Source organism: Miscanthus floridulus, chromosome 5, assembly GCF_019320115.1.
Source record: "Miscanthus floridulus cultivar M001 chromosome 5, ASM1932011v1, whole genome shotgun sequence".
In the NCBI taxonomy this organism is placed as follows: domain Eukaryota; kingdom Viridiplantae; phylum Streptophyta; class Magnoliopsida; order Poales; family Poaceae; genus Miscanthus; species Miscanthus floridulus.
The window spans coordinates 1179022-1190190 of record NC_089584.1 but is presented as its reverse complement, the minus strand read 5'-3'; the positions used below and the strand labels follow the sequence as shown (position 1 = coordinate 1190190).

Here is an 11169-nt window from a genome sequence, read left to right as displayed (position 1 = left end):
CAGGGCCCCTAAGCCACTCATGCCTCCTTCCCCACCGTCTGCCCAGCCTGCCTCCCCCTGCCGGGACCTTCTATGCACGCGGAGTTGGAGATGGAGGCCATTGGAACCCTAGCACCGTCGTCTTCTTCGTCTCCGGTGCAGGCGCAGGCGCAGTCGGGCACGGACACGGGAGGGAGAGGGAGACACGTGAGGAGATAGAGGCACGCGGGACACGGAGTCGCCTATAATATAATACTCCTACTAACACGACTGATTAGAAAGGCAGAGATGTGGATGCATACCTCCTTGGCAGCTACATGTCGAGATTATAGACGAAACGCTGCCCTAAATTGAAGTGCGCCGCGAGAGTCCGAGAGAGAGACAGACGAAGGAATGGAAGTAGCTAGCTACTAATGCGGTAGTCCGTTGGCGAACCTGCAACACAAGTCGATCGGTTCCGTTCTTATCGAGCTCAACGCAAACTTTGCCTTATTAGCTCGTGGTGTTGGTGCTTTTTCCTAAACGCTAAAGCAAAAAATTAAAGCGTGGTTCTTTTCTTGGGGGCGGGATATAAAGGATAAAGATGGTAGTACAGCTTCTCTTCCTGCTGCGAAAGTATATTATTAGCTAGGTATATAGCTTGACGGCAGCTCCAATCAATCCAGCGTTCAACATGCCAATTTTCTAACGAGGTCCGTTTGCGACAATTTGCTGAACCAAGAGTGCTGCTTCAGCGATAATAACTGTGTGTTCGAGTTATCACTAAATCAGGTTCAACCATTTTGTGGGTTCGTGATGGAAGTAGCGTGTCGCTAGAGATGCAAGCAGGCTACCTCGTGAATTCATAATAAGGCTTAATTTTATGGGTTTGCTCAAGATAACCCGCACACTAAGTCTAATATGCGGATTCGTGGACTAGCCCGCTTACGTGTATAGTGCAGATCTGCAGCAGGAAGCCTTCAGCGTGTCCTCCACACAACGAGCCCCATGTAGAAGTATCTTCGCCCCCACTTCGCTTTTTGGGCCCCATGTAGCTAATGAAAGGATATAGATTTGAACCACCGTCGTCCGCCTTTGAATCTCTCATGCTCTCTTTGTAATACTTTATCATGAAAGAAAGAAGACGGGCAAACCACAGGAATTTAAGCAGACACCAGAATCATGAGGCTTTCACCCCTTTTCCTTTATGATTCGATCTCTGCACAACGCGCGACACAAAACTGCACGAAAATGTGTTTCACATCACACCGTCACAGAATGCAATGTTAGCATGCAAGGCACGATGGTTTCCAACGTTAATAATCCTTCTGTCCACACAAGATTCAGAGCAAGACCCACGCAGTCGTCCAGCACGGCATATAGGGCATGTAGAAAGGAAAAGGATGCATCGGTTCGGACTACGTTCTGGTACACAGAGGGGAGGCGTACATTTTTATCTGCTCATAGTTTGCAGAGACATCATGAAACAATAGTCGGATCTGGGAGTAATTGCAGCTAAATTCATCAAGCTATTGCGGCGAGGCTACTTCTCCCTAAATACATAGTATAGTACAGGTACAAATAAATAATGGTACACAGTTGCAATTTTCCCCGTTAAACAGTAATCAGCCAAGCTTAATGAAGCGTAATGCAGTTCAATTAGCAGGGAAAGAATAGAATCAGCTGATACACTATGACCACATTCCTACACCATAATTGCAACAAGGAAAAAAAATAAACACCAACGCAGAAGATAGGCTTTACCCACAGCAAACAGGAATTCCGCTGCCAACGACTCTACTGTATGACCTGTCAACCCAATGATCCACATCAATCTAGGATAGTGGGTTCACGATAGACCTTAGAGGGAGCTCACATCGCAACCGAATGTACAGGGAGCTCACAGGTCAAACAGTTCTGCTCAGTGCAGGTGGCCATTACCCATTCTGCTTGAAGTCTGATGATCCATAAACATAGTGCCCGTTCCGCTTGGGTGAGTCAGCGGACCCCATAGGCATAGTGGCCGTTCCGCTTGGGTGAGTCAGTTGAACCGTTTGTACGATGGCCATTCTGCTTGGAGGAGTCAGCAGATCCATTTGTTTGGTGACCATTCTGCTTGGTTGAAGTCCGGCGATCCATAGCCATAAGGGTTCTTGCTGGCCCAGTTCCATTGGTCGCGACACATCTCTTCAATACCGTATTTTGCTCTAGAGGAAGACAACGTTGATCATAATAAAATACAATAAAGCCATTTTGTCATGATAACATATTATATCTTGTTATATGACTTACTTCCAGTTAAGCTCCCTCTCTGCTTTAGTAGTCTCTGAAAACAGAATCTCTGCATCACCAGGGCGTCTCTCACCAAAAATCAGAGGGATTTTCTACAGGGTAGCAAAAATATGTCCTTATAAATCACAACATGGGAGCATAAAACGAAAGCTTATCAAGGCAGTAAACCTAAGTAGGCTGCATTGCAAAATGCTAATAATCATGCAAGGTCTAAATTTGTTTATCTTGTATACCTTCCCAGAAGCCTTCTCGAATGCTTGAACAATCTCCAGCACAGATGTACCTCTTCCGGTTCCAAGGTTGTATGCTTCACACCCTGCAAATAGTAAATTTTAAAACAAGATTCAAAGCATAAACGCAAACTGAATTAAGCACCTCGCACATGAGAGAAATAGAAAATATGGACAGATGCCCATGTATCCCAAAAGTTCGATTTTACTGAAAAAAATGCAAATTGCATAAAATGAGCATATCTGTTATGCATGCTGTAAAAAGTATATGTATTCAAACAGTATGTATTTCTGTGCCTTGTACAAACCTAGGGAAACAAAATAAAATTTCTGGATCTAAAGAAAATACAACACAAAGAAGTGTTACCACATTCAAATAAGTAGAAATAGGAAGCTGAGCTAGCTCAGCTGGTCGAGGGTGTTGATGTGTGCCCAAATCACCTAGGTTCAAGTCCTCGTTGAGGCGAATTTGGGAGCCTATTTTCTTCTTAATAAATGCCACCTAGTTCGTCCTAGGTTGGTCTAGTTTTTTTTAAAGTATACATGAAATGATAGAAAGAAATTCAACAATCATTTGATGTCAAGTGTTAACCTATGCTAGAGTTCTCAAAAAGCTTCTGCAATGCAGCAATATGTCCATCAGCAAGGTCAACAACATGGATGTAATCTCGGACCTGTAAAAACAACAATAGTCTGATTAAAGATAGGACGATAGTCTGATTAAAGATGAGATGATTCCATGACGCATGTGAACCACAGATGTCACAATGATATGCCTAAATATCTGATTCAAAATCATTAACTCTAAGCAATGTAAAAATAAATTGACTGAAGTAAGAAGCACTGGGTATCATGTTCTATTGTAAGAATATCTTCCAAATTTTCAGTCAGATGATTTGAAATGAGAAGATTTTGTAGGTTATATATTGTTGTAGAATTCAAGTTAAGCTTGTGGCCTACATAGAAAAAGAAGGAAATGTCAAAGTAATCAATTAATCTTCTTCTTATAAGGGAAATACAGTACCAGAATTCCCCTACTGTGGTATATTATATAGTTATAAAAAAAAGTCAGATAGCAACGATACAAAGTGCAGAGGAAAAACCTCTATTCCGCTAGGCGCTCGCCTAGGCGCGACTAGGCTCTAGTCGGAGGGTGTCCGCCTCGCCTATGGGGGTAGGCGGACCCCTAGGCGGCGGCGGCTCGTTGGCGGCGGCGGTGGTGGTGGAGGAGCGCCTGGCGGAGGTCGTCGGTGGGGGAGGAGGAGCTGCGAGCGGCGGCGGGCGCTCACGCGGGCTTGCGCGGGCGGCGGGCGGCGGGCGCTCGCGCGGGCTTGCGCGGGCGGCAAGCGCTCGGGCGGGCGCAGGCGCGGCGGCGGCGGTGTGGGAGGAGGCGTGGATAAGGTGCGCTGGGCCGTTTTTAACGGTGGATAAGGTGGGTTGGGCCGTTTTTATGGGCCTTTCTTCTCTTTTCTCCCTGTTCCATGACCATTGGTCTTCTATTTTTCTTTTCTTTTAAGTAACTTAAGTATGTATTAATAAATTTAAGCATGTATTGGAAAACGCCTAGGAACGCCTAGGCGCGATTAATCCCGCCTAGGCGCTAGGCTGAGGGTCAGCGCCTAGATTCCGCCCAGCGCCTAGCTGAACTTTGGGAAAAACTATAGAGAGAGATAAACAGCAGGGTGCGAAAGAAGAGAAAGAAAAAGGTGAAAACTATGCAACATAGTCAATCTATGAAAAAAGAAAGTAAATTATAGGAAGTCTTCATCTGTGTAGTTGAAGATCAACTTCAACAAGGTGGGTCAATGCACTAGGCAGCAAGTTGTATAAACACAGACCTAGTCAAGTTTATTAAGGCAGGAATGACTTTGCTCAGTTCTTAGAACTCTTGTTAGTACTTCTATACCTACCACAGATTGCTAGGTTCTAACAGAAAATTGACTACAGTTTTATTCGGAATATCCACCTTCAAATGCATCAGATTAATCAATTTGAATGGTATAAAAAAACATAATTGAGCATATCATATGCAACAGAATTACCCCAGTCCCATCTCTTGTCGCATAGTCATTTCCTAAAACTGTCAGAGCTGGCCTCCTACCAACCGCAACTTGCTGAACATAGGGCATAAGATTGTTGGGAATTCCTCGTGGGTCCTCACCAAGATATCCACTGGGATGAGCACCAACTGGATTGAAGTACCTAAGTAAAATGATCTTCCATTCAGGATCTGAACAGTAGATATCACGGCAAATATCCTCAACAACGAGCTGCAACCATTTGAAAATTTTTGGTCAACTTAGAGAGCTAACAAACTTCAGCAGGTTTTCACATGGAAAAGGAGGCAGCAGACCTTTGTTTTGCCATATGGATTGTTTGGAGTCAGAGGAAAATCTTCTGTGCAAGGTGAGTTTTTGGGTGACCCATAAACTGCAGCTGATGATGAGAACACCAACTAAAATATTTTAAAACAAAAGCAGATATAACATGTCAGTGCCAGTCCGTGGTATGACAAATCGATTTGCCAATCCAAAGCATTACTAATCAAATGTATCTTAAAGCAAAAATGCAAATAATTGTACAGTTAATACAATTAATCAATAGTATTAAAAGGGGAAGCAGATATTCCCTAGGCATATACAACAATATTGACACCATTGAATATGATCAATCAAAGCAAAAACTGTGCCCAGGGGTTCCCACGTCCTGGACATCTTAATTCTTAACCGTCCAACTAGTATCAAAGCAGACAGAAGGAACTGATAAAACGGAAAAGTCTTCTTCACCACCCACACAGCTGCCAGTTTTCCTTGCATCCAAAACCCAAGCGCCAGCCATAGCTCCACTCCCCCATGTCCTCGACTGCCCCTCCCTGTCCACCGCCCTCCAACACGGCCAGCGCTAACCACTCCAACCACGACATTTCCACCTCCATCCTGGCCGAACTGACATCCGTCACCACCACTGCAGTGAGTGCCCCTGCCACCTCGCCGTCCTGCCCACCATCCGCCACCACCGCCGGGTGCATGACCTCCCCAACCATCCCTCTACAACAGAGGCCACCAAAATCCCCAAACCCCGAACTGCCATACAACACCACCGCTGTGGTCAGTGCCCCTGCCACCTCACCAGCCCACACCATCCACCACTGCCGGGTGCACAACCTCTACCTCTACAACCAGTGGCCACCAAAATCACGGGGACGTGGAGGTGGCTGTCCGGGTGGACGAGGATGCGGTCACGGTCATGTGTCAAGACTCAAGAGGGAGGCAAAGCAAAAGGTGAGGCGAGGAGGAAGGACGGCATTAGATGGTGCAAGTAGGGTGACTATTAATTGACTACATTCCACATCCAGTGATCAATTTACCAAGTAGATTAATAACAACAAACAAGCAAATTTTAGCAGCTAGAAATGCCAAGAGATTTTATTGCACAACGGGAAGTAACCAGAAGAGTGAAATGCACCGCGGGTCCTTAAACTTTTTCCACATTCTCATCTAGGTCCATGAACTCTCAAATTGTTCATATGGGTCCTTCAACTTTTCAAGTGGTTCATTCAAAGTTCACTCTGGGTCCAATCTTGGACATGAATTTACACTTTGAATGAACCACTAGAAAAGTTGGAAGACCTATATGATCACTTTGAGAGTTCATGGACCCAGATGGTAATATGGGAAAAGTTTAGTGACCCATTGTGCATTTCATTCTAACCAGAACCATCCTGTCTATGTTCACCTTGAATAAAAGAAAAATAAGTCTTATGCCCAATGAGTCCAAAGAAAATGCCCACACTGCCATCTGTCCACCATGCATTCAGAGTAACTACAGTTAACCAGAACACAGATGACATTGACACCTCAGTAATAACATGAGCTACTAAGATGCATTAGCAACTGAAAGCTTCCACACAATGGAAATATGCAATACCTAGAGGCCTAGTAATACCTAACGTGAAGATCACTAACCATTAAAACAACGACAGCCCAACCATAGATGTGAAGATCACTTATACAAGCTCAAGTAGTTAATTCTTCAATGCACAGACAGAATTAAAACACAAGTCAACAAAATAACATAATAAGCAATCCTATAGTTAAATCAAAGTAATAACCTAGCATACAACTGCAGACAAATTCAGAAAAAAGATATAGTAGCAACTTGAAGTGCTGACTCCAGTGGAAGTATAGTGGGAAAAAAGATAGATACCTTCTTGCAACCGTGAGCAGACATAACTTCTAGAAGATTTATCGTGCCAATGACGTTGTTGTCATAATAAAGTAATGGCTTCTGTACACTTTCGCCTACAGCTTTCAATCCAGCGAAGTGGACGACAGCATCAAATCTGAAGGGCAAATTGTCTAACAATAAAGAAGATGCTAGATGCAAATTTGCAAAAACGAAAAGGAATTCATAATGATGTAAATTGAACAGAGCCAGTACAGCAGAATAGCCAGTGATTCTACCTTGTAGAAGCAAAAACCATTTCCAGTGCTTCCTTGTCACGGAGATCAATCTGAGAATCAAATAAGGTAGTAATGTTAGAGTTCGAATATTTATGCAGTAAAATGTTAAGACACTATATGCCGTCTTGTAACAAGTGAACAACATCAGAGGAGGGTACGTTCTGCCTGCATGAAAAATCAATCGAAGCAGCCAAATACTTGAGCAGTAACTACACTGCATCAGAGCTGAAACGAAGTGGCAAGCCCAGTAACTACACTGCATCAGAGCTGAAACGAAGTGGCAAGCCCATTGGTTAATAGTTAGCAACAGGGGTGCTCATGTGAATTTCTCAAGTAAGCAAGCATACTTTACTTGGACAGGCATGGACACCCTAGCCTGTAACAAACAAAACATTGAAGTAGGTTGCTACGAATGCAAATAAAAGCAATCTGGGTTACATTTCAAATGAAAATTTTGCAGGTCTGCAAAGTCTATTTTACTAAATCACATAATGCACCATAAAATACTCACTTTGCAAACCACTGTAATAGAAACGTATTAAAGACTAGGAACATCAAAATAAAATAGAAAGCTCCAAGCATAAACTGGTGAACAGATGCAGTTTTACAGAGCAACCAATGCACATATCACATCCAATAGTAACTGTGTGAATGTGGGGAATGGTACAAGGAAGTTCTAGATATGGAAACTGTTTCCGTACATCAAAAAGGGAGTTCTAGATCTTAAAGTAAAAGCACCTCAAAGTAATAAGGAACAAATCTCTACTAGTGACACTTAATTCGAATCTACACTACTATTGTTCCTTGTTTACAAATTAGAACCATTGATTTTGCCTTAGTATTCACAAACTTCACATTAGGTTGGTTGCTAAAGCACAGGTTCTTCTATTAGACCAGATCCTCAGCAAGCATGAGCTAATTTAATGTGTGTTCAACATGAACAAATCCTCCAGATAAATTGAAACATATTTGAATAACTATAACCTCACTTGCGTCCCTTTTTAGATCTGAATTGTTGTGTTGACAAACACAGCACACAGCCTCCTTTCAAATTTACTTCTTTAGATTTCTAACAATAGGGAGGCAAACCCTTGTCCATAACCAGCAATACACGAATAGCCAAGAAACATAATCACATACTGTCACTTAATGTAGACATAAGTCAACTTTTTTCTTCTTATAAGTGAATTGGTAAAAATGTGTTACACACGTTCCCCCAAAATAAGTATTACTGGATTTTTTTTTTTTTGGGAGGGGGGGGGGGGGGGGGGGGACCAATAATATTATAGGTGACAACTGGAACTGTAGCTTTTAGGGAAACAGCATAGTTTCATCTTTTAAAAAAAGAGAAACCGGTAGTAACTGTCCTCTAGTTTAAATTAGCCAACAACTCCCACAGTCCCATCGTGGGTGGATCAACCACAACCCACCCCCAAACCAATGCCAATTGTACAAACCTAACAATGCAGGAAAGGATCAATTGAATGAGCTGGCCAAATAATTCAAAGCTGCTAACATGCAATGCAGCCAACTGGACATTTGCAGAGCTGAATCATTAGTCTTCAACCACCCTCTGCACTTAACTGCAAACTACGAAAGATGGAGCTAAAAATACTTCAATAGAATGACAAGGTAGATCTGGGCATCCTATGGCTTACAAGGAGCAGACCACAGACGCTCACATTCGAGTGATTGATTACAGCAAAAATGCCTTTGAATACAAATCTCACCATTATGGTCTGACAAAACCAAGCAAGTTTGAGAACACCACGTTATTGAAAATCCTTTCTATCAATAATCATCATTTTTAGTTTCCATTAAATCCCCATTAACCATCATCAACAATTGGCAATCTTTAAGACAAGGTAAATTGGAAGCATTGCTTCCTACTTCGAGTAGATAAGTTAGAAACAACCTTATCATATATCAACAAATGCACACCATCATTTTTTATTAAAAAAAACTCAGAATGCAGACCCAAATTGTGAAATCTCCTAACAAAACAACCAAAACATAGTTTGGGGGAAACAATACTACAATGCAGCACTAGATGAAAGTCCAATCATAGGTAATCCATGTGAAACAAATTTTATTTAATACTTTTACACGAAATGTGACAGTGTCGGAATTGATTCCCCAAAAATAACCACAGCAGTGAGTAGCTATACTTGAAACACCAAAAGCCAAGGGGAATCAGATTGTGACATACCCACACCACACACACACACACAAAAAAAAAAGGAAAGCAGCACAAGAGACGCCTGCCAAATCAGGACCTCAACATTACTAGAGCTAATCTGGCAGTGAATATAATCCCGAAAAGGGAAAATACGGGGGCACCGCATCCCCCGCGGCGCAGCCAATTTAGGCCCACGACGACACCGCGGAGATCTAGGGGAGGGGGGCCGTCACATTGCGCGGGAACGGGAGAGAGAGATCCAGGGGAAGAAGAAGAAGAAGAAGAAGACGGCGAGGAGGAGTGGGGCCTCGTCGTCACCTTGTGGAAGGAGAGGTTGCGCGAGTGGTCCCCGGCGAGCGCGGCGATGCGTCGGACGGCGAGCTCGGAGGAGTTGTTGAGGTTGTCGACGACGACGGCGCGAAAGCCCGCGAGGAGGAGCTGCAGCACGGCGTGGGTGCCGATGTAGCCCGCCCCGCCCGTGACCAGCACGGTCCTCCCCGCATTCGCGCCGGGCAGCGTCTTCTCCACCGCCATGGCAAGCTGCTGCTGCTGCTACCTCTCCCCGCCCGCCGAAGCTACTTACGCACGCCGGCACCGGCCTCCGCCTCCTCGACCAGAGCGCGAGCCGAGGGAGGAGGAGAGGAGGCCCTCGGCGCGCGGATCTGGCCGGGAGCCTGGAGGCGGAAAGGCGTGGAAGCTTCGGACTAGTGGGGAGTGGAAGCGAAGAAGTTGAATTGAAAGGGAGGGTGGCCGGCGACGCATGGGGGGAGGGGGAACGACCCATTTTATGCGCTGCGCGCTTGAGTTGCGTGCAGCTGGGGCGGCGACGGTGCGGGGGGCCCGCGCGGCAGCGGGTGCGGCCGGACGACAGGTTGTCGGTCGTGCCCTGTGCCACTCGCGGGTCGCGCTCCGCGTCGCTGGAATGGGATACCCGCTCGCCTCGCCTCGCCTCTGCGGGTCTGTAGCCTGTACGTACGGAGTAGGGCTGAGGCTGGAGAGTGCTGGACTCCGCTTGGCAGTTGGCACCGGATGTTTTGCTTCGGGACGGGGCTGTTCTGCCGTGCGCGCCCTACAACGAACGGCATGGGTGCCAAGCTGGAGGACAGACGCAACGTATGGAAGCTAGTGTGATTAGTATATAGGTTATAGGGGCGACTTCCCTGGCATGGAATTGATTTGATTAGTAGGCCTTTAATTACCCCAGAATCCAAACTTTGGCACTATGCAAAAAGAAGATTTCTCGTCACATCAAACTTACGGTACATGTATGGAGTACTAAATGTTGACGAAATCAAAAACTAATTACACAGTTTGGTTGTACTTTGCGAGACGAACGTTTTGAACCTAATTAGTCAACGATTGGACAATTATTACCAAATACAAACGAAATACTACAGTACTCTACAGTGACGCCATAATTCAGGGAGCGTCAATTCGGCCGGCAAGGAAGAAGATGCTAAAGCACGTTCCAGTGCTGCAAGACGCGGCTGCTTCTCCTTCCTAGCTCGCACGCCAAACTATACGCAGGCCGAAAGGAGAAGGAGCGACTCCTCACAGTGCTGTAGTTTGGTTCACCGAATGGTCTTCAACTTCCAACTCAAGAGATGGCTACGCGTGGTCGTGGAACGTCGGTGTGGGTGAAAAAGATCTGATGGCTACCTAGATGCCCCCTCAACCCTCATGCAAACTAAACGTCCTGTTCAGCACAACTTTTCAAGTAAGGGACAGCGTTTTTCTCTCGTAACTTTTCCAGCAGCCGCCGAATTTCAGCGAGCCGAACAGGAGCTTTATTACTTCAACAACTATGTCCCAGCGAGTCATCTTTTGTGGTAATTAATATACTAATAAATACTCCTATATGCCAAACAAAACAAGAGAATGAAGCTGTACTGCCATACGCCTTCCCAATCGGTGTCACCTGTATGCGTGCTGCCTGCAGACACGATAGACGTTTGTTGCTTCTATTCACATGGTGGGGGACAAGACAAATGCACCCAAAACATGAATGATTGAGCCTCCCCTATAGTCCCCCATTGAACAGCGGTGA

General features: G+C 45.0%; 1 pseudogene; it reads right to left on the bottom strand.

Moving 5' to 3' along the window:
- Window positions 1-1472: 1472 nt before the first annotated feature.
- On the bottom strand, window positions 1473-9894 carry LOC136553239 (UDP-glucose 4-epimerase 2-like; annotated as a pseudogene).
- Window positions 9895-11169: the final 1275 nt, after the last annotated feature.